Source organism: Nuphar pumila, chromosome 11, assembly GCF_984573655.1.
Source record: "Nuphar pumila chromosome 11, dmNupPumi1.hap1.1, whole genome shotgun sequence".
Lineage (NCBI taxonomy): Eukaryota > Viridiplantae > Streptophyta > Magnoliopsida > Nymphaeales > Nymphaeaceae > Nuphar > Nuphar pumila.
Window position 1 is genome coordinate 91,507,315 of NC_143259.1, and position 26,055 is coordinate 91,533,369.

A 26,055-nucleotide genomic window follows, 5' to 3' on the forward strand; every position below is an offset into this window, starting at 1 on the left:
CAAAGCTCATTACACGGATCATGAAAACTGAAAATTTGATATAGTGCTCAATAAAAGAAAGAAAAAAAATTTGTGTGAAAAAATGAAAATCAAGAAAAAGAAAAGAGTGAAAAAGAGAAAAAGTTTACTGCTTAAAAGCAAATATTGAGAAAACCTGTGTAGAACACATATGAGTGAGGATAAGTAAATAATAACATATATATATTTGATTTTCTGTGAATGAAACATAAATGATTATGCTATTTAGAAAAGTTAAAGAAAATGTTTTATTCTGTGGTGGCACGTAGAAGACTCTAATCATGTTTTGATAATGCAATGGCATGAAATATTTGTGAAAACAAACTCCTTGACTGCCTAATGATTTTTAAAGTTGAATTTTATGCATACATGATAGAGATGTTTGTGGGTAGCATCACTGCAAACCCTCACGAGACCTTACTCGTCCACTGGGGTAACCCAAGGGTTGAAAGGGCTTGTTGCATGTGCTAAATACAACCATGATTCCTACGAAAGTGAATTAGTGATAGTTTAGTTGCTTGCAATTTTCTAGTTTGCTCGAGGACTAGCAAAACATAAGCATGGGGGTATTTGATCATACAAATATTTAGAGTTTATTTTATCATAAAATATGCATGATTTCATGAGAAAATGTTTTAAAAAAACCCAATTTTATGTTAGTTTTGAGTAAATGTACTAAAATGATAAAAAAATAGAAAATGCATGAAAAATAAGTTTAGTTTTGCATTTTATGGCATAGTTTAGTATTTTTAGTTAATTGAGTAGGTTAAATTAGAAAAGTAATAAAAAATGTTTGAAATTAGTATTAGTTGTAGTTTTAATTAATAGAATAGGTTTGTTAGATTATTTCTTTTAAGAAGATAGGTTTTTAGATTTTTATAAAAATAATAGGTTTTTCATGAAATATTGTTTTCTTTAAAATCCCATACGTAGGGTTTGAGAAAAGGGCTTTTCACGAATTGCTTGAAGCCCTCTTCTCTTTTCCTTCCTCTCCATCCTTCCTCCTCTTCTTCTCCTTCTCTCTCCTTTTTTCTCATATTCTTCTTTCTTTTGTTCGGTGGAGACAATCAGCCTGGTGGCAGCAATAGTGGAGGTCAACCTCTCTTTCTCAACCCTTTTAGTCACACATAAGTTCTCTTTTCTCTCCATCTGTTTAATCTATATTTTATGCATTTAGATTTTTGCATTTTATATTTCTTTTGCAATTTGTTTATCAGCATCATTTTTAGATTTCTGCATTATCGATCTCCATCTCATTCTCTATTTCCTTCGTTTGTAGTTTTTTTTTTTCTTATCATCGCATTACTGCATATTTCAGCATTTCATTTTCCTGTTTCCTATTTCTGCATATAGTTTTTGATTTCATTGCATCTGCATCAATCTTCATTCCCCTTCATCTCACAATTTCTATTTTTTTTTAGTGTGTAATTCAATGGCATTTTACCTTAGTATCATAAGCATTAATGCATAGCATAATCATAAGCTACTTATTCACTGTGAAATCTTTTGAGTTCACAGAGAACTAGCTGCTGTGAGGTTCAGATCTAGTAGGATTCTTCTTGATTCACCAGATTTGTCCTCTGCATCTACCGGATTCCACTCTGTAGTTGCTATTGCCGGATGTGTGGCAGATTTGTTGGAATTTCAAAAGAAAAAGCATTTGTACGTCACCGTGAAACTGGTCTCTGCCGGAGATTTGTGATTTGCAGGATTTATGATCTCTTCCAGAGATCAACTGTAAGATTCGTCTCCTACTGGTCAAAATCCCGATCTGCTTCAGCCGAATTCCCTTCACATTCACTGTGAAATCAGGAATTCGACACCCTTTTGCCTGAGCCCTCTGGATCTACCAGATTCATTCAACATTTGACGGAAATCTACCTAATGTGCCTGCGTTTACTAGTCGGATCCCCTTTCTTCTGCTGGATTGGAAAATCCATATTTGCCATGAGGTTCTGTGCTGCATTTCCGGCACCTGCACTTTAACGTCAACATTTGTCCGATCTTTCATCTTCACCAGCATCCTGTTGCCGTGAGCCAATCCACCAAAATCTCGGCACTCTTCGACAACCCACCGTGAAAGCCGATCGGTGCAGCCCACTGTGAAAACTCACTTCTTTTGTTCAGCCGTGAAAAACATTTTCACGGTGCTTGTTTTCAAATCGTTTTTCACGGCAATTTTGTTATTAAAATCATTTTTCATGGTTGTTTCTATTTGCTGTGAACATCTTGACAACATTGTTGTTTTTAAAGTTCATTCAAAAAAAAAGAAGGGTTCATTCACTGCACTGTTGTTTTAAAGTTCATACACGACAGAGTGTTTTTTAAACCCTTTTTCAAGGCAGCTGTGTTTTTAAAAATTGTTTTTAATGGCAGCTTGTTTTTAACATTTCTCACATTAGCAATTTGCATTTCATGGATTGCATTTTTCATGACCGCATTTAAGGCATTTTTTTTTCATTTAGGTTTCTAGGACAAATCATTTTAGGCTGTTTCATTTTGATTTTTATTTTAGCATTTTCGCAACATATGCAATTATTCATGTCAGGGCATGTCATTAGTTTCATTAGCATTTTAATTTCATTAGTTTCATTGAGTATATCATTTTATTTTTATTAGTTTTTTTTACTTTGATTTTTACGTGATTTTCATCTTAGGCATATCATTTTATTTCATATTTTATTTTGCACTTCAAACAATGCATTTTAGTTTCATTTTACGTTTTGCATTTAGTTTTACTTTAGCTATATCATTGTGTACATTTCAGGCATTTTTAGGTATTTCAGTCATTTTAGTTTTTACATATTACATTCTTTTATTCCGCACATTCTTATAGTATTTTACATTTTTTAGTATAGTACTATGTGTTTCGTCTTTCTACTTTGTGTGTTCGTATTTTGCAGGAAAGCACAAAGCGAAGGCAAGAGAGCGAGATACGGAGTGGCGCGCGCCCGACACGTGACATGAGGCACGAGCGCAGAAGACACCGTTTGCTTTTATTTTAGAATTATGAATTTAATTTTGGGTTTGTAAATAAAGTCTTTTAAGCCCTCTGCGTAGGGTATTCATTCATTGTAATAGCCAAGTAATTTACTTTTCTCGTACTTTTCATTTTCGGCAATAAAGAATAGTTTAGTTGTTTGTTTGAATACGAAATATTCTCGTTCCCTGAGTTCGACCCGATCTCTACCATTAGTGAGAGCCAGTTTTTATTGTTGGTGTTTGGCTTTCACTGGGTTTTCATTAAAAATATTGTTTTGAAAAAGGGTTTTCATAAAAATCTTGTTTATTGGTAAATAGCCACGAAGGCAAGCCAGTGCATAAAGACTTTATTCAATGTGTGACTTATTTTTGACACTTAATTCCTGTAGAAAACTTATCTTAGCAGTTCATATACAATATGTTGTCCATTGGCAAAAGCGCACTTGAAAACTACATAGAAATCGTAAGTTTCTGTTAACCGGGCCTTTAACTGGTTTAAAACTTGTTGAAACACAATTTTATCTAACTGTTACAACTATCACAGAAAAATGTACAGTCGTCAGACAAAGCCAAAATTTTTACAAGTTACAGATAATTCCGTCATCTTTCTAATGCCACAAACCTTTCGTAAACATTTCTCCAGATAAAGGAGATACGACTGGTTTAGTGCACACCTGTACTTTTTTGTTCCAACTGTTATGATTTAGTGCTCAGTCTGAAAATAGAACTCAAAATTTCACAAAAAGCTATGAAATTTTATTTTCTTTCCAACACAACAAACTGTTCATAAAAACTCCTTCAAAAGAAAGAGATACAAATGATTCATCGATCGGATGTTAGGCCAAAAATATGTAATAGTGGGTTATATGCATTCAGGTGAGCAGAAATAAGCCACCCAAATTCATATTTTTATTTTTTTTCACATAAATACTTCAAACAAAACCTCTAAAATAACATCACATATTTTTTATATAATCTACTATAGACAAATCTCCTTTTCGCAGCTGTTAGGCCAAAAAATCGATTTGTCTCTCTAAACCTTATTTTTTCAAGAATATATTCGGTATTTTTGCAATAACAAGCATAACAATGCATATTTTTCTATGACAAAAATAATAAAAACATGCTAAGAACCATAGAAGATGTACTTGAGCATTAAACTATGATTTCTAACTAAAAATTTTGCAAGAAATCAATAAACTTTATACTATATTCAAGTAAATATGATTTTTGTTTATGATAAGTCCATAACATGCATTACAAAATTTTGTTCATTTTTATTTTCAATAGTTTGATCACTTTAGGGGTGGAATCAATTTCACCTTGAGGGAATCAGAATCAACCCCCCTTCATTAAATCAAAATTTAGATCTTACAAAAACTTTTCCTTATGACAATATGTTAATTCGAACAAAAACATATGATTTTGTCAAAACAATTTTCCAATTTAATTGAATTGCATTTTCCATTCTAATTAATTTTTTTCCAAATTAATTATTTTGGATTTAAATTCTTTCAAAACTAGAATTTAAATGGAATGACTCTAAATGCAACTCAAATTATTTTTAAATGTATGTAAATTTATCTAAACCAAAATTTGGCTAGCTTAATTATATATATATATATATATTAACAATTCCAATTTTTCAAAAATATATTTCAAAAAATAATTTTTACTAGAATCGATAGGACCTATTGACATTTTGGATTTATTTTATTTTATTATTATTTTTTCAAGTCTTATTTTAAGACCTAATCTATGCATATTATCATTATCAAATTATCACAAATGGGATTATTCACGAAAATTCCTCCAAAAAATCATGGGTATTACACTTAGGGCAGTAAGGTATCGACCCCCAGCTTTACAAGAAGAGCAAGGCAGCCTGTGAAGATTGGGTGAATCCACTCCAAATATTGTGTCAGCAACTTGATAGCAACCATGTGAAATACATAAAAAAAGATAAGAGTGAGTAGTGTGGATAGAGGTTTAACCCATTCCTCAAATGTGTTATGGTCAGAATTTCAGAAGATGGTGCAATATCAAGCTCTAAGATCCAGACACCACACCCAAGCCCGATGAGGGTCCACCAACATTTTGTGGGTCCTAAGTTGATGACAAGGTAATTGACATTGGTTCTCTAATGGGTGACAAGTTAGAGATCCAGAGTATAAGGCAGAAGAAGGAGAAAGATGACATGTATCAAGCAGAGGAGGCAAGCCAATTAAGGAGTGAGGTCCACCGAGGGAGTGTGCCATACTGGAGAGTCTTAAGGGGCGTCCCCCTATTCTAGAAGCTAATTAAATTTAAGCAAGTAGTTAATTAATTATGGAAGAGTCCTTAGTTGATTTGTTCTTTTGAGAAGTCATTTTTAAAAGTCTTGTAAGAGAAAGGACTCTAGAGTTCTTAGTCTTTATTTTTCAATAGGAGTCTTTATATTTTACGATAGGGTGATTGGATATGGACTTTATCTCAAGCATTACATCTATAAATAGAGCTTCAAGGTTCTTCTTTATGTATTATAGAATGAAGTTAAGTTCTCAAATCCCTTTCCTTGTCACCCCCATCCCCTCTCTAATGTCTTAATTACTTTTCTCTCTTTCTTGTTTCTTTCTCTACTCTCTCTCCTAACTCACGACCCCACTGGTCACCCTGGTCATCAACGAACCAGGCTTACAAGGGTTGGACATTCAACCCTTCTCTGGAGCTCGAGCTCCACCCATAATCCCAGAACATGCATTTTGCTATCCTAGCGAGACGAGCAACATCTCTGTGTTGCAAATCGTGTGTATCCCTACTATATCATGGTAAAACCTTATATAAGATTGCTATTTTAGATTGTATCACGAGATAAATTCATGGATCACACCCATTTTCTATGATCCTATGCAGCTTAAAAAAAAATAATAATAAGAAAATGACCATACTCTATGATAAAAATGATGTGTTTTTCTAAAAATCCCATAATTTGCCAAAATTCACTCGATGACCAAAACCATAAATAGTCTGATGTAAAAAGATCATTTTAACTTTCACATATGCAAATTTTCTTTAGATATGCAAATTTCCTCCCAAATATGTCCCTAAGTATAGCATCTAAGATCTGTAACAGACTTTGTCACTTATCTTTTACCTAGAAAATAAAGGATTTCAGAAAAATACAAAAAACTAAAACAAAGAAACTAGACAGAAATACCTTTTCAATAATACCTGATTCGTTGAAAAATGATGAACAATTGCTGAGATACAACCTCAACAATGTTCCTAAAATAGAAAATGAACATTCATAGTTGCACCAATCCTGATTATTCAATATTATTTTCTAGCCACCTGAGTAAAAAATCTAAAAAATAATAAAAAAGATAAATACATATCAGGGTGTTAGCTTTCCAATGCCATTAAGACTACCTTGATTTGATGAGCGGTTGAGAAAAAATGTCCTCTAAAAGATAAATTATTCGGTTGTTTCTGTCTGCAAAGTATGTTTTTTATTCGGTCTTAGAACTCAAAAATGAAAACCCTAAAGGGGTTTTCAATTTTGACTAAGTAAAGTTATTAACCTATGTCTCAGTTTTTCAACAATGATAAAAACATAGGTTTTCAATGCCCAATCGAAGAGATACATATCTAAGAATATAAATTATTATGCAGAAAATATGCAAATATGCGAATTTCCTCATATATGCGAAGTTCCTCTTATATATGTGGATTTCCTCCTAAATATGAGAATTCCATCATATATATGCAGCTTTTCCCCTAAATATATGTGAAGTTTCACTTATATATGTAGATTTTCCCTTAAATATATGTGAAGTTTCTCTTATATATGCAAATTTCCTTCTAAACATTTGAATTTTCTCATAAAATATGCAAATATACAAATTTTCTCATATATATGTGATTTTTATCCTAAACATGTGAATTTTCTCATATATATATATATATGTATATAAATTTTCTCTTAAATATATATGAAGTTCCTCATATATGAATTTTCTCCTAAACATACAAATTTTCTTATGTATGCATATTTTCTCTTAAATATATGCGAAGTTTCTCATATATATATGGATATATGGATTTCTTCCTAAACATGCAGATTTTCTCTTAAAATATGTGAATATAATTTCCTCATATATATATACAATTTTTTTTTCTGAACATGTAAATTTTCTCCTAAATATATATGCAGATTTCTTATGTTTAGAAGAAAATCCACATGTATAGGAAGAACTTAGCATATATTTAAGAAAAAAATTGCATATATATATAAGAATTTACGCGTTGAGGAGAAAATTTGCATATATAAGAGGAACTTCGCATATATATGAGAAAATTATCATATTCACATATTTTCTATATGTTTTTTGATCTGTATCTCACTGATTCGACGTCCAAAACCTACATTTTTACAGTCGTTGAAAAAATGAAACATAGACCTATAACTTTATTGTTTTAAGTGAGAACTGAAAACCCTTCTAGGATTTCTGTTTTTGAGTTTTAAGACCGGAACAAAACAAGTTATGAAGACATGAACAACCGAACAATATATTTTTTAGAGAACGTTTCTTCCCAACTACTCAACAAATCAAAGTGATCTTGATGGCGTTGAAAAGTTAACGTCCTAACCTATCTTTATCTTTTTTATTATTTTTTTAAATTTCTGAAGCAGGCGGCTAAAAAATAGTATAAAATAATTATGATAAGCGCAACTGTTTCTGATCTTTTCCTGTTTTAGGAACACTGTCAGGGTTGTATCTCAATGCCACTTCATTGTTTTACAACGAATCAGATATCATTAAAAATATTTTTTTGTCTAGTTTCTTTATTTATTTTTTGAATTTTTTCAGGATCCTTTATTTTCTGAGATGAAAATCAATGACAGTATATCACAAATCTTGGATGCAATACTTAGACACATATTTAAAAGTAAATTCGCATATCTGAAGAAAATTCGCACATGCAAAGGTTAATAAAAATGGCTATTTTTGCAATTTTGGTTATTAGGTAAATTTTGGCAAATTAAAGATTTTCAAGAAAACACATCATTTTTACCATATTCTATGATCATTTTTCTATTTTTTGCCATGGATAAAGTTTTAAGGTCTCCTCTCATCTCAATCAAGTTGGGGCACGACGTCAGAAAGACAATTAAGAAAGTCAAAAATCAAAATTTACGTAATTTTTAGCCCCCCATGTGCAAGTGGTCAAGGTCATTGTGAGCATATCTTTGGAGACACCTTGTTGGCAAGGGTTCTCTATCCTCCATAAGGCACACCCTTGAATGATGAGCTTTTACCTAGGGCTGCCAATGGGTACCCAACCCGAACCCGATTATCAGGCATGGGCATGAAAAGTGTCAACCCAAATAATATTTTGGTCAACTCAAACTCGACCCGAGCAATATGCAGGCCAGGTTTGGGTTATGATATGTACCCTGGGTAACCGACCCAAGTATTATATATATATATATATATATATATATATATATATTCAGTAAAAATAAAATTTTGAAATTATCTGGATTCGGGTTTGGGATTCTATTTTTATGACATGACAAAACCTGAACCCATTCATTAATTATATGGGCAGATCCAAGTCGACCATGACCAAACTCGTTGACAGCTCTACCCTTGCCAATAATAAACCCATCAAAGAATCCATTTTTAGCAAATGCCCTTAACTGGTGGCTGCCTAAAGGCACGTATGGAAGCGAGAAAGATGTAAGAAAAGTGATGCAAAATGAAAAATCTATATGGATTTCCGACCTTTTCAAACGAGAGAGACTTTTTGGTTAAAAGTTTTTTTAAAAAGTACACTTTTTGATAGAAAACATTCCTCCATTGGGAGGTAGTGAAGGAATGCTTCTTACCAAGAGAAATTTTATTTTTACACTGCCCACCACCCATCTTACCACATCTCACCACCACTACCCACCATCTCACCACCACCCTCCTCCTCTCTCATTTTTTCACATTTTCCCACTATATTTTTCTCATGCTACACAACCAAGCAAAAAACTTTCTTTTGAAAAACTTCTCATATAAAAAACTTCCATAGGCAAAACTTTCTTTTCCTATGAGAGTTTTTCTCTCTTACAAACAAGCCCTAAGGGTTTGGGTGTTGATGACACCACCCGGGATTTACATAGCAAGGTGCTGGGCCTATTAAGTGACCCAATTCTCGGCAAGGGTTTTTCTTTATCCAAAAAAAAGGAAGAAGATGAACGCAAGCATTTCTCTGTGTTTGTCTCAGGAGGCCAGACAGAAACAGGCAAACACGCCCTACAGAAAGGGCAAGACAAGTTTTCTGGATAGCCTGCTAAAGTTACCTAGAAGGCTACAGCATCAGATACGCTGATAGCCATTAAAGTTTTTTTCTTTTTTTTGACAAAGAAAGCTGGTGTTAGGCAGACCCCCCACCAGTTATACAACTCATACCATTTGGGCTTTGAACTTGCATCGTCCCAACACAAGGTGACATGCACTAACTGTTCCTACCAAACAAGCTGAGCCAACCGTTGGTTGCTAGTCACTAAAGCTACCTAGAACTAAAGAGAGCCCGTGACACTAAGACTGCACAAATGGATTAAAATCCCTTTAGGAAAAGGGGTGTGCAGCCAAAAGAAAGTTCAAGTCATGCAATCCAGGAGGCTGCTTTTTTTCCTGTAGGAAACTGGCAGCCGTTTCATAGCAACAAACTATGATGTATGAATTTTTCCCATCAAAAGCAGGTGATAGGGAGTATATTTGACAGACAATAGTTGCCATAGCAGAGCAGATGGCTTTTGATGACAGTAAAAGAGACAATATAAAAAAATGGGAGTCGACAACTTTGTAAAACTAAACCCAAGAAATGTGAAACATCCACTGTTTGAAAAGAGCAAAGAGCATAGGATGCCGTGGTGGTCTAGGAAATAAGAAAAGGCAAAACCAAAAGTATCCAAACGATGTAAAAAGTATATGGCCCCACGACGGCCGAGCAATCAGGCCAAAATTCCTTTCTGAATGTCATAGCAAAATCTAGACGTCAATGAAGTCTGCAACTAGAAGGTGACAAAGATAACCTACAGAGAGAGAGAGAGACCTCTCTCTAGAAGGTGTTACATTTCACAACCTTGAACTACTAGAGGATTTTCTAATTTTTTGCACTGCCGTTTCATGAATTTAGAAACCTTACAACTGTGAACACTTGGGTCACTGCTTTGATGGGTGGGTGCTTCATGACAAAAAACAGAAAACTTTTACAGCTTTTCTTAGAAAGTAACTACAGCAGCCATGTACGTTACGTATTTAAAGACTTTCACTCACAATGAGTTTGTAAATAGGCACAAGTGAGACTATAAAAGATAAACAGTAAACTATTTGTCTCAAATAATTTCAAGGATTAAACCATCTTAAAGATATTTTTGACCTGGGATGATAGGATTATCATGAAAATAAAAATAAACAAACTCGAACATTAAAAAGATGGAGAGTTACATACTAAAAGGCAAGTCATTGACAATAATACATGCAGCTGATGTACATAAAGGTAGATAACAAGCATCAAACGATTCTTAGCAACGGCGTGCCATCTTACAACAACTCCATTCCTTCCAGTCGCTTGGATATAGTAAGACTCTAAACTAGTGTTACATCTCTAATGGCTGCATCTTGGACTTCAAAACTTCGGCTCACTTAATTAGTGACCCAGACAATATATAAGAACCCTAGAATGTGTGACAGACTGACAGTGGTCTGTAAATCATGGATCAAAAGATCAGCCAGGGTTCCACCCTAACTTTCCATCTCAAGCCCACAGAGGCCAGCCAAGATTAACCATTAAAAGCATGCACACGTGCATGTGCATGTGTATATATATGCATGCACATGTTATATAAGAGACTAGAGAATAGTTTCACTAAAATGCACAACCTCGAATCAATAACAGACTAGTAATCAGTCTAATTACAACCTTACTTCACAAACATGCCCATCATAGCCAAACAAGATAACCATCAAACATTTTTGTGTGTGTGTGTGTGTGTGTGTGTGTGTGTGTGTGCACTAATAGAGATGCAAACTCTCTCTCTCTCTCTAACCAACAAATATAGCCACCATATATTCAACCCATTAGCTGCTATTATAAGATTAAGAGACCAAAAGTTTGATTGGAAACTAATGAAAAAGTAATTAACAAGCCAATGAATAACATATAAGCAATATATATATATATATATATATATATATATATATATATATATATTTTTTCATTAAGAAATAAAAAATAATAATTGCAATATCAAACGGTTGAAAGTTTTTTTTTACTATAAAAAAGCAAAATAAAGACTCAAGTCCTTTAATGTTGTTTTGGTGCTAAATTGAAATCTAGCAGTAAAAAATGCAACTCTTTTCTGCAATTTGCCTAAAGCACACATAAAAGGGAAATATTCCATTTTTGCATTTTTCCTGTGTCCTTCAACTAAATGGAAAGTATATAAATTGCAATAAAATGTATAAACAGGTTACAGAAGATAGGAGGGAAGGGGAAGAAACATTTTTGTCTTGTGGACTAGAAGTTTTTTGCAAATACAACATGGGAAGACCATTTTCTGCACCTGGATTTCCCGTGAGCAGAAAATGGAAATTCTGGACTACTGCATCTCCAAACATGCCTTGAAAAAGTAAAAATAGAAGGTGTAGAGATTGAAATAGAACCTTCTAGTTTTGAGATTACTAGGACCTGAGATCCTCAGTTTTGAGATTCTCAAAAGGGCCCTAAATATGTGGGTCATCACAGATCCTAGGATCTTATATCACCTTGGATCCGAGGCAATCAAATGCACCCTAAAGATTAACGTCCTCTTTGTATAATTCAAATAGAGTTCTTATAATGGGACCATAATTGGAGAACATTTTCATTTTTCTCAAACAGAGAAATGCCTAAAACAGACATTAAAAGTAGAACTCGAACATGCAATTCTCAAGAGTGACAAATATTAAATCCCATGCATTTCTAACTTAAAAGGTACCAATCCAATGCAAATTACAGTTCCATCATAACCTACAGATGCAAGAAAGTTAACAAGAGGGATACGTGGAATCAACTGACTCCAGATAATATAATGTTCCTAGAAAGAGATCTTAAATATGATTCAATTAGAGCTATAGTGAAGCTTATTGACCTGCAAACCAGATGGATCTCAAAATTACAAACTTTAGCCAAATATTGGTAATGAAATTAGAATGATAAATATGATAATCAAATATAATCAGGCAGGAAGAGCAGTCAACAAGGACTGCCTTCCATCCAGCACAGCTACATGCTTGTGCATGCCAAGATAAAAATCAGTATCTACAGAAAAACCAGGTGTTTCCTAACGGAATACATAAGAAGGCTCGGTATTCCAGCATGGGGTGGAAAAAAGAAGTGGAGAACAGAGCATTGACTGCTATATATATATATATATATATATATATATATATATATATATATATAGAGAGAGAGAGAGAGAGAGAGAGAGAGAGAGAGAGATGTGAACATGTTAAATGGGCACGTTGCTAAATGAAACATGCTATTGGATTTCCTGTGTTTTTTTTCGAAATTCCAACCTCATAGATGTGTTCAGTACGATTGATTTATTAGAAATGACACTTGGATCATGAATTTTGGATGGAAAAAATGGTTTGGAGCCTCTAAAGTTTACCAAAATTGTAGGCAGTTGATTTTTAAAACCTTATAAAAACCTATCCATGCATCGGAATCAAATGCTCCAAGAAGTTATTCCTATAAAAACAAGCATATAGATCACATCTGTACTGCCAGAATTTCGAAAAAAGAACCAGAAGTCCAATAGCATGTTTCATTTAGCACCATACACATTTAGTAGGTTCCCATTTCTCTCTCTCATATATATATATATATATGAGAGAGAGAGAGCACATTAAACCATGAAAAAGAAAATTCATAATCCTGGGCTCTTAACAAAAGTGAAATTAATCAGATTCTTCACAAGAATCATTCGAGTGAGATCTAATGCAAAGAGATATCGCTCGTCAAATTGCATATATAAAGTAAGAAAATCATAGATTTAGGTTGTTTGCTTAATCTGAACTTACAGATGCATTCTATTATTGATATAACTAAGTAGAAAGCATGCATTAGATGAGGTATTTAAAATGTTTCAAATGTGTTTTTGGAAAGATAAAAAATAAACAGTTAATATTGCACAGAAACTCGAGCTAAAGCAAGGTTTTTAGTAAACAAACAATGATAAAAACATCCTCAGGTTAAGATTAAGTAGAAAACACCTTCATCCATGTTGTTCTCAAGTGGTTAGGATTGTTAGGCGACATTTCGATGACATACACTAGCTAATACAATCCAAACACTAGACGAATTTGGTGTACGAAACCCAATCGAGGCTTTAAAAGGAAGAAACCTGCCTAATATCGAAAAAATCACAGATTTCAGAAAATCTCATGCACTAAAGTCGAAAAAAAAAACTAGATCCCTATCAAACGAGATTTTTCAAACATCAACCAAACAAAACCACAAATCGAGCAGAAGCACCTGGTATCTCCGCATCAATCGGGATCCACACCAAAACACAATTGAAAATCAACTGACAGAACAATCAGAAAAAGAGGAATATCAGACCTTTCCTTTCCGGAAAAGCCCTAATCCAGCAGGCATCGATCCGAACCCTTCGTCACCGTCGTCTCCGATTCAATTGATGCAAGGCGGGAATCCAACCCTCCCCCCCCCCCCCCCCCACCCGGCGGTGAAAACCGAGACGAAAGTCGCGCAAGGGGAGGGCGCATTCCCGACCTGCACCAAGCGAACCAGAGACGCTAGTGAGCTAGCGAGACTACGCGCACAGAGAAGGAGGGGTGGTGGGGAGAAACCCTACAGCCGGAGGACTCAGGATGTGAGGGAGAGGGACCGTCGTATTTATAGTGCACGCAAAACGCATGAGTTCGGTATTTCTCGTGAAATCGAGGGCATATCGCGGAACACGAAATACACGATTTTTGACATCATAAGTTTCCTTTCGCGGATGACCATATCACCCTCTGCCTCGATAGATTTTCCTTACAAATAGCAACGTGCATCCTTCGCCCGCTCAAGCGCGTGTGCGGATGACGTCATAGATATCGCCCATAAATTCGAGATATTTTTCAGACACGAATCTAAGGCCCAAAAAAACGCAATCTTTAAAAATATTGTATATTTTGAAAATATCGCACTCTTGTTGGATGTTAATACAACAGAAACCAGCTTTGTAATGCTCTCATCAATGTTGTTATATGTTTACTGACTCAAAGTGTTATTGGATTCAGGACGTGTTAAGCACTCTAATTTTCACAATATCTTGATCAGGCCTTATCTCTTTAGTGGGGTTGTTCTAATGCAATGATCAATCTTTGCCTATCAGATTTTACTTGGAAAATTCTAAGAGAGAATTGAGACATCGACGCACATAAGCAGCATATAAGAATTAGAATCAATAGCTAGCTTTAACATAGTGCATTTAGCAACAAACAAAACATTTAAGGTGTGGTTATATGCCATGCAATTCAACTTTAGATCTACGAACGCATTGATCAAGGCAAGGAGCTCACACCTTGATCCAATTTTCATCAGACAGGGGATCCCATTTTATGAGTATTTGGCCCTCAAAAAAGGCAAAATCCAGGATCCTAGGATTTAGATGATAAAGATTTCTAACCCAACCCTCTCCTCCAGATTCAGAGAAGGAAACCGAGATAAGAAGTGCACAGGAGGAGGGCACATTCATGTCTTGCATAGGGATGGCAGTGGATTGGGTAGGGGGACAAGGTCTCCACCCCTGCCCCCTCTCAAAATCCTGCCCTTCATCCCGGTTTTGATTTTAACCACCATCCCCGTTTCATGTCCTCCATCCCCGGTCCAAACAGGGCGAGGCGGGGCAGGGCCCCATTTCCCCTGGGTCCATTGCCATCCCTAAAGATGGATTGGGGACAGGGTGGGCCGGGGCAAGGCGGGGATCGGGACGGGGATAGAGCGGGCCAGGAGAAGCATAAGTCCATCCATGCCTCCATCCCAACACAGGTTTTGATTTTAACCTCCATCCCCGATCCAAACGGGGCGAAGCGAGGCGGGGTCCTGTTTTTCCTTGGTACATTGCCATCCCTAAAGAAGGATTGAGGACAGAGCGGGGCCGGGCAAGGCGGGGATGGGGACGGGAATGGGGCAGGGTGGGAGAAAGCATAAGTCCATCCACGCCTTCATCCTGCACGACTTTTGATTTTAACCTCCATTATCGTTTCCTGTCCTCCATCTCCGGTCTAAACGGGGCAAGGCAGGGCAGGGCTCCGTTTTCCCCAAGTCCATTGCCATCCCTAGTCTTGCACAAAAAAGGCAATAAGTGAGCGAGAAGATGCACACACATACACATATATATATATATATATATATATATATATATATAGAGAGAGAGAGAGAGAGAGAGAGAGAGAGAGAGAGAGAGTCATACCACCGAGGGATGAGAGCAGATGGTATGAAACGTTCAATGTCACCTAATAGTCAGAACCGTTAATCTCACTCAGTTCAAGTAGGACCCAGCTAGGGCGGGATTAACGGTTCTGGCTGCTAATGTCACCTAGTGTTATATACGATCTGCTTTCATCGAGGGATATATGAGAATCATTGTCTTTATAGTGCAGCCTACACTTATGAGATTTGTTGTTTCTTGCCACTAAATACGCAATCAACATCATAAGTTTCCTTTTCCAAATGACCATCTCACTGTTAGATTGAACAGGGTTACCTATAAGGCTTTGTTTGAGAGCAAAGATGAGAGGAGAGAATGAGGATTTGACAAATACCACCTATGTTTTAGGAGAAGAAAATGGTGTTAGGAGTGGAGATGAGTCATTTTTCAATTACATCATCACAAGAATGTTGATGTAAGGCTATATGGCCATAAGGTGACTATTGGGAGGCTATCCCAATAGTGTCTATGCTTAAAATGCAAAGAGACGTGTCTCTTGGGGCTGAAGGGATTTCTCTCAGGAATGTGTCCTAAACTTGAACTCTTTACAAAGTTACAAATGCAGAATAGTATTAAAACATACGGTTACAAGAACTAAGGTACTCAATTGTAAGAGAGTTGAGAGTGTGGATCTCCTTGTCGATTTTGAGCGCAATAACGTATACTTCACCTTGCAGAAATTTTGCACTTGCGCATTCAAGTGCCTACATTGGTAGCAGAGTGAGGTTCATCAGTGATCATATGCACCAGTCAAAATCACGTGCAACACTACAAATCAAAAAATTCAAAACAAAGAGCAAAAATGTCAGTTTTATTTTTTTCTGTTTTGAGCAAATCGATGAACCAAGGGTTCCCGATTGTGAAAACTCAAAAGAAAAAGAGGGGACATTGACTCTTGCCGAAAATCGGCAAGTAGTCACCGACGTGCAAAAATCCCATATGGTGTAAAATACCAACATAAAAAAAGGGAACCAGGTGTCGTCTGGTGCAGCGTGTTGCCGCTGGACTGATCGTCAGGTTTCGCCTAGTGTGTGGCCTCATCACCGAAAAAGGGAACCTGCAAGGCCTTTTTCGAACCCTTCTTCTCTCATTACTTAAAATAAAATAAAAATTTAATTTTCATCTTAAATCCATATATTTTACTTAATTTCTTTTAGGACCTCTCTGGAATTTCTGCTCAAAGGGCCTATTTTCTAAAAATTTCAAAAAGAGGTTTACTTTTTTATTTTTAACAAAAGAAGCCTTTGCTTATCAATTTTTGCATAAATAGGCTTTTGGTTTTCTGAAATTACAGAAAGAGGGTTGAATCTTTCTATTTAACTTAGAAAATTTTTAGTTTAAAGTTTTTATTTTTTATTTTTGCTTAGAAAGACTTCTATTTTTCTGAAAATTGCAGAAAGGTGATTCATCTTTTCTGATAAACTAAAAAAATTTAGAAAGTGTTATGCTTTATTAAATTTTTGCAGAATAAAGTATTTAATCTTTTTTGATATTACAGAAAGAGGGTAAAAAACTTTTTTGATATTATAGAAAGTTGCAGAAAGAGGTTTATGTGCTTTTGCTTACATAAGCCTCTTTTTTTGTTTTATGAAATTTCAGAAAAGTGGTCTTGAGTTTTTGAAAACCACCTAGTACTTGTTTTTGTTAAAAGTATTTAGAATTTAGCATTTTTGTGCATATTCTTGCATATTTAAGTATCTTATTACGTGCTAAACTTGTTTAGAAGAATCAAAACTAGTTACATTTATAAATATTAGTTGAAATAAGCTTTATTAATTCTAATATTTGTTTATAACTAATAAAATGGCAAATCGAGTAGTCATGGTTGAGTTGTCTAAAATCAAAAAACTCAATGGGATGAATTTTGGAATGTTGAGAAGGAAGATAAAATAAGAAGAGAAGAAAACTCATATTAAGTTTATCGAAGATGATCAACTTGTTCGAGCAACTCTTCTAACATTTATGTAAGATGACCTCATCCGAGTATTTGAAGACTTTGACACTACAAAGAAAATGATAGAAGAAGTTAGAAGTATGATATGACTTCAGAAACCCACATTCAACTTCTTCTGAAGCAATACAACTCATGCAAGATGAAAGAGTTAGACAATGTAGTTGATTATGTGAATCGAATACTGATAATGGCTAAGGATTTAGCTATAATTGAAAATGATATTTCTGAGCGAATGTAAATCTCCACCATACTAAACAACCTTTGTCCAACATGGAAGATGGTATCAATTGTCATTAAGTTAAACCAGAAAAGTTTGTCTCTAACTGAGTTCCCTCTACAATTAGCTCTTGAGTAAGAACATATGTCAAAAGAAAGAAATGGAGAAATCATGAATACTCAAGAATCTTTTCCTGCAACCTCTCATAGGTTCAAGCCTAAAGGCACATTCTTTAAGAAATTCAAGAAGAATAAATTCAACAAGAAGCATCTAGTGCAAACCAAGAACTCCAAGACTGCAATCAAGGGAGCATGTTTTTCTTGTGGAAAGATTGGGCATTTAAAAAATAATTGACCAAATAGAACCAAAAAAGAGAATCAAGAAAAACAAGTAAATGGAGAACGATAAATAATATGCAGTGTCTGAATCATTGATGGCAGATAGTGATCTCTAAGGATGGTGGATTGATTCAGGGGCGACACAACATGTGTGTAAGTCAAAGGAAGGACTTGTAGAGTTGAAGGAGCTACATCCTCGAGATCACAAGGTGTATATAAGAAATAACACCTACATGCTCCAAATAGAAGGGACCATTTTTCTACTGACAATTATACTTTATGTACCTTTCATGAGAAGAAATCTTTTAGCAGTAGGAGATTTTGTTAAAAAGGGCTTCAAAATCCGCTTTTGAGGTAACAAGGTTACTATTGAGAAAGATGAAAAAGTGAAGCTCAAGGGTCGCTATGATGTTGACCATGGTCTCTTCCGTTTAAATATAACTCCTTCTATAAATAATGTAATAAATAGTTTTTGTTATATTGATTATGCATTTAATGTTGATACATATTTATGTCATTTAAGATTAGGACATGTAAATGTTAATAAAATAAAAAGAATAATTAGTATGAAATTATTACTTTCTCTTAAAAATATAAAATTTGAAAGATGTGAGAAAAAATAACTAAAAAACCTTTTCCTAAGGAAAGTAGGTCATGTGACTTACTAGTTTTGTTGCACACAGATATTTGTGGACTCTTAACAGTAGAAACATATAAAAAAAATTATATTTCATCACACATGAAAAAAAATCATATTTTATCACATTTATAAATGATTACTTAAGGTATATATACATATACCTAATCTCTAATAAATCTGAAACTCTAAAAAAGTTTAAAGCATATAAACATAAAGTTGAAGGATTACTAAGGAGAAAAACATTAGATCTGATAGATGAGGTGAATATAACTCTGAAGAGTTTAAGACTTTTTGTACTAATAATAACATAACTCCTCATATAACTATGCCTTATATACCTCAACAAAATGATATAGTAGAAAGAAAGAATATAACTCTAATGGATGTGACAAGGTCTATGTTGGCACATGTAAATCTTTTCAAGAAATTTCAGAGAAAAGCAATTTGCACTGTCATGTATATCTTAAATAAGGTTCCTTCTAAGGCTGTAGAGCTTACACCCTATGAACTATGGACTGATAGGAAGCTAGATTTGAGTCATTTGCGAAAGTGAGGGTCACCTGCTCATGTGTTGATTCCTAGTCAGATGATAGACAAGTTAGATAACAAGACTATTAAATGCATCTTCATGGGATACCCAAAAGGATGAAAGGGATACCGTCTATATAATCTCGAAAAGGGATTCATATAGAGTAGAGAAGTAGAGTTCCTGAAAACCAAATAAAGTAATTTTGATCCTGAAGATGATGGTGTCCTTCTAGACATCATAAATGATTTTGAGGTACCTACTCAAGAGTTACATCATAATGATCTAGTTGTGAATAATGAGCAAACTTCATAATTAATAATTAAATAGAAAATAACAAGAACTCATCAATCTTATCTGAATGATTATTATACATTCTTGAGTGAGAAATTATGTTATTCCATGGATCTCGATGAAACTATTAACAACCTGAGTTTTGAAGATGCAATTGACTCAAAAAAATCTGAACTATAAAAAGAAACAATGAAAGATGAGTTAAACTCCATAGAAAAGAATGAAGTTTGGGAACTAGTCACATTGCCTAATGGATATAGAGCAATTGGAAGTAAGTGGGTTTTCAAGAAAAAACTCAAGTGAGATGGATCTATTGATAAATTTAAGGCAAGATTAGTAGCAAAAGACTATTCTCAACGAGAAGATATTGATTATGAAGAAACTTACTCTCCTGTAGCCAAATTGGCATCTATTCGTATTATTTTGCCATTGGTAGCTTATTTTGATTTCGACCTATATCAAATGGATGTGAAAACAACATTCTTAAATGCTGAACTAAATAAAATTATTTTCATACAACAACAAGAAGGTTTTGAAATTAAAGGTCAAAAAGATAAATTATACAAGTTGAATAAATTCTTATATGGACTTAAGCAGTCACCAAGACAGTGATATTTGACTTTTCATAATGTTATATAACCAATTTGGGTTATCAGACAAATAGTCTGGACCACTGTGTATATGCCAAGAATATTGAGAGTAAGTTTACTGTGTTATCCATCTATGTAGATGATATATTAATTGCAGGAAATGACATAAACATGATAAATATGACTAAATCATGGTTAAGTTTTTGATTTGAAATAAAGAATATGGGTGAAGTTTCATATATCCTTGGAATTAAGATATAGCAAAATAGAAAATCGAGATTGCTATGTCTAAGTCAAGAAAAATATCTTGACCACATTCTAAAGAAATTTAGAATAGAAAGTACTAAGGCAAAGGGTACTTTTGTAGTAAAAGGTCTAAAACTTAGTAATAATGATTGTTCAAAAGATGGACAAGAAAAGTTGAATATTTCTTATGATCAGGCAATTAGAAACTTGATGTATGCAATGCTTTGATTTAAGTTTTGTTGTAAGTTTAGTGAGTAGATATCAAAGTAATCTTAGACTCTCCCACTGGGAAGGAGTGAAAAGAATTTTTCGATATCTAAGGAGAACTAAGAAACTCATGCTATGCTATATGTTAGATAGTTTAAAGCTTGTAAGTTATTAATATGTTGACTTTGTTGGTGATAGAGATGAAGCAAAGTCCATATCTAATTATGTATTTATGTTAGGACGTGAGGCAATTTCATGGTCATGCAAGAAATAAGGGTGTGTGGTACAACATACCCAAGAAGTTGAGTATATTGCATATAATATAGCAACTACATTTGGAGTGTGGATAAATCGCTTCCTAGATGAGTTGAAATTGGATATTCCAAAAAATTTAATTCAACTTTATTGTAACAATAAAGTTGCTATAAGATTAATATAAACAGGAGTTGATAGCTCTAAAAATAAGCATATTGAAGTTAAATATTAATATATTCATGATATGCTTATGAAAAATGAAATAACAGTGGACTATATTCCTTTAAGTGACATGGTAGCAAATCCGCTAACCAAAGCGACTGAGGATATTTTTACTAGACATGTGAGTCAAATGAGACTCAGATATGTCTAAGTGGTGAGTGAGTAAAGATCACCCAAAAAGTATGCATGCAAGGTTCTGATTGAGAACAAGCATAGAAACACAGGATATCCCTTATAGCCAAGTGGGAGATGTAAGGCTATATGGCCATAAGGTGACTGTTGGGAGGCTCACTATGCTTAAAATGCAAAGAGGCGTGTCTCTTGGGCTGAATGGATTTCTCTCTGAGATGTGTCCCAAACTTGAATTCTTTACAAAGTTATAAATACATAACAATAGTATAAAAACATACGATTACAAGAACTAAGGCATTCAATTGTAAGAGAGTTAAGAGTATGGATCTCCCTGACGATTTCGAGCGTAATAGTGTATACTTTACCCTGCAGAAATTCTGCACTTGCGCATTCAAGTGCCTACAGTTGACAACTCCACCCTTATCTATTTTCTTCTCCACTCTCATTGTCCATCTCATCTCTTTCCAACACCGGCTCCCAAACAAAGCCTAAATAGTGATGTGTCCCGCAAGCGTGTACAAATGTTAACCCAAAGCTAGGGCCAGTAACGAGCCAAATGAACCAAACAAGCTTGTTCAGGCCCAACTCATTTACAGACTCATTTACAAACACTTGTGTTCACGATCAGCTCATCCGACTTGTGCGAGCAGAGCCAAGCTGAGCTCATGCTGGCCTAAGCCAAATGAGGCAAGTTTGAAGTGGCTCGTTTGAATATAAAACTATATTTTTATGATGGCTACAACCAATTAAGCTATCATGAGCTGTCATCCCTTTTTTTTTTAGCATTTATGATACACAAGATATTTGAATGAGCCTATACGAACCAAGATGAACACTCTTTGTTCATGCTCAGTTGCATAACTTATGTTGAACAAGCTGGTGCTCAACTCGCCAATGAGCTTGGGACCAGACAAATTGAGCTGAGACACAAGCTGTTCGTTTCCTAGCCCTATATATTTTAAAAATATTGTCTATTTTGAAAATATTGCAAATTTGTCATGACATAATTAACACAATAGAACTATGGTGTTATCATATATATTAGTATTTTCCCAAGATTTTATTGAAAAAAACACTGTTACAAAAATATAGAGAAATTTTACCGGCTGAGAATTTTCTAAAAAAAAATTTAAACATTGACGACCTCCGATCTTGGATTGGAGGCAATATGACATCCTAGGACCTCAAAACAGAGGATCTTTGCCCCGACATCCACTCTTTTGATCGAGCAAAACAAAAAAAACTAACATCCATTAAGTTGATTAGGGATGGCAGTGGACCGGGGGGAAACGCGGCCCCACCCCGCCTTGCCTCGTTTTGACTGGGGATGAAGGACATGAAACAGGGATGGAGGCGGGGATGGACTTACGCTTTCCCCTGCCCTGCCCCCATCCCTGTCCTGAACCCCACGCCGCCCCGCTTCCAATCCTTCTAAGGATGGCAATGGACCGAGGGGAAACTGGGCCCCACCACACCTTGCCCCATTTGGACCAGGAATGGAGGGCATGAAATGGTGATGAAGGCAGGGATGGAGGTTCGGATTTTGAGACGGGGCGGGGGTGGAGACCTTGTCCACTGCCATCCCTAAAGTTGATCAGGCCAAAAAAAAAACTATGTATTTTGGAGAGTTTGGGGGTCTCCATCAGAGATTAGAGATCTTATGCTTACATGACTGGAGGATTGGGTGTGGGTGCCACAACAGATACCACCCTCGAATCTCAGATTCAGGGTATTCAATTGTGACTTTAATGAATTTCTTGCATTTTTCCCCTTGTAATCATATTGCAATTTGCAGGTAGTAATGTGCACATGCAATGTGCATGCATTTGCATGAGTGCACACAGGAAAACAACTTTTAATAAATGCACTGCTTGGAAACAATGAGAGCATTTGAAAAGATGCAACAAAGTCTCGACTCTTTTAAATCCACAATATAATTAGATATAGTATGCATCAACAATGACTTAATTTTAGATCGAATATCACATCATAACAAAAATCTGATGAAGTATACTTGAATCCTGTATTTTGTTTTTGATTAAAGCTCTGTTTGGAAACTGGTAGTCGAATGAAGATTATGTATTTAAAAAAGTGGCAGCTGCCAAATTTTGGATTTGGGAGCTGCCACCTCTAGGATGTGGTAGCTATCAATTCCATTCTTTAGTGTATATACAAAGGAGAAGGCCTCACTTTCCATCCCAAATGCATAAACACCCATATCAGCTACTGGTTTTGAAACAGCCACCACCAAAGTAGTTTGACCAAGTTTTTTACCAAATGCATTAATTCGTATCCCAGCACCGCGTGTCCTTCATGTTTCTCCGATGATTTTCTCACGCTTTTCCTTTTCTCCTCATTCACTTCTCGCGTTTCTCCTATGCTTCCTCTCACACTTTCCCATGATGCTTCTACACTTTCCTAAATTGGTAACGTGGTTTCCGGTTTTAAGACCTTAATTCTCATACCAAAAACACCATGATATTCAACAAAACCTTATTATTTTTTAGTTTTAAATGAAAATATAACTAATGAGATTGTTTTTATTTGTTAGACTTAATAATTTTTAATTTCTTATGGAATGTGATTTTTTCTACTAAGTTGGCCATTACATGAAAACTTAACACGTGTTATCAGTTATTAGTTTGGCAACTTTGATCAGAACTCGTTTAAAACACACCTGTTTAATGAGACTTTCAAAAACAAAAGAAAACTCTGGCTCTTTTAAAGCATTTGAAAAAAAAAACTTGTTTTTTGAGGGAAAGGTTTGAAACTTGGAAGTTTTATATTTAAAAAAGAAAATATGGATCCACTTTTGTCAGACTTCAGGTTTGGTTCGTGCTGAATCTTAAATTATGATGCATAATTCCTGTGCACTAACTTGATTTTCAGGGAAATAAATCAATTACATGTTCATTTTTTGGCCAAACCAATTATTTGACAGAACTTAATTTTTACGGTCTTTGTTCATATATTTTCTTGAATGAAAAACATTTTTAACCATGTATCCATCATTCAACCAATATGTGTGATCCAGAGGGATTAGACAGGGTGACACTATAGACATGTTTGGAAGAGAGAAAAACTTTCGTAGGAAAAGAAAGTTTTTGCTATGTGAGTTTTTTATACAGAGAAGTTTTTCAAAAGAAAGTTTTTTGCTTGTTTGTGTAGCAGGAGAAAAAAGAGTGAAAATGTGAAAAAAACGAGAGAGGAGAGGAAGAGGGTGGTGGTGATAAGATGGTGGGTGGTGGTGGTGGTTGTGAGCTGTGAGTTTGGTGGTGGGGAGTGTAAAATAATTTTTTTCTTGTTAGAAAACATTTATCTACCCCTCCTCTATGGAGGAATGTTTCTTATCAAAAAGTGTACTTTTTAGAAAAACTCTCAGCGAAAAAGTTTCTTTGGTTTGGACGGGTCAAAAAATCTGTAGAAATTTTCTATTTTGCATCACTTTTCCTACATCTTTCTCACTTCCAAACATGCCTTATGTTTCCCTGCCTTTTCCTCGTAATGATAGAAAGGCTTTCTAGAAGAACTCAATTAGAAGAAGATAAGGGCAACATTATTATTTGAAGTATTAAAAGTTTCGACTGGAGTCGCACTTTTTATGCAGAAGGTGCATTGTTTTTCATGAAAGACAAGGGTGCATAAATCATATTTTTTTAAAAATGATAGAGTTTTTTTAAGGGAAATCAAGCCTTCTGGATTGCTAAAAAAATCATTTTTATGCTTTTTTAAGTTGCCTAAAACGGTAACTCAGGTGGTTTATCTGTGTCAGTTGCGTTTTGATAAGCTTCCTATCAAGTACCTTGGTCTTCTATTTTTTGTTGAAAGGCTTAAAAAAGACTTTGGAATGCCTTTGGTATCACAAAAGACAACTTCGATGGAATTAGGGATGGCAGTGGACCAGGGCGGGGGACAGGGACAAGGTCGCCACTCCCGCCCCGTCTCAAAATCCTGACCTCCATCCCTGCATGGGTTTTAATTTTAACCTCCCATTTCATGTCCTCCATCCCCAATCCAAATGGGGTGAGGCGGGGTCCTGTTTCGCCTCAGTTCACTGCCACCGACGGGGCAGGGTGGGGGAAAGCGTAAGTCCATCCCCGCCTCCATCCCTGCACGGGCTTTTGATTTTAACCTCCATCCCCACCTCCATCTTAGTTTCATGTCCTCAATCCTCAGTCCAAACGGGGCGAGATGGGGTGGGGCCGGTTCCCCCCCCCCCCCCTTTGAATTGGCATACAGCGTGCCTCCCCGGAGAGATGGAAGAGGACTGGGCATTCTAAGACTTGAAGAGGTTAACATCACCTTACTTTCTAAACTTGGTTTCATGGTGGCCGCTAAGAAGTCAAACCTATGATCATAATTGGCGAGTAATAAATACTTATTTCGGAATTCGATTTGGCATGAAAGGAACTAGCAAGTGGGGACATGTGGTCGGAAATCGGCTAAGACTGTCGAAGAAGGTGCATTTTGCAAGGTGGGTGATGGTAGCAACATCGAATTTTGGTTCGACCCATGGGCAAGAAAAGTTTCCTTGATCAGTTTTATTGAAGGCGCAATGGCAATGTAAGACAGACTTTTGACTCATGGTCACCTCCAACATCTTGGTTTTCAGTTAGCCATCTATTCCTATCTTTGTAAGCCAAACAGTGAATCAGGGAGTCACTTGTTTTCTGAATGCGCTGTATCTAAGAATATGGAGGTGTATTGGTGAGACAACAACATTCTGATGGTGAAAGAGAATGGATCTGGTGGAAGGCCTGATTGGCCAATGTGGAGGTTCAAAATCTCATCATGGAGACTTCAAGGAAAGACATGGTTCAAGTTTTTTCTCAAGCGATGGAAGTCAGAGACCAGAGAGGTTGTGTTGGGAAGCCTATAGTGGATTATTTCACGAATGGGTGTCATCGCAAATGTACT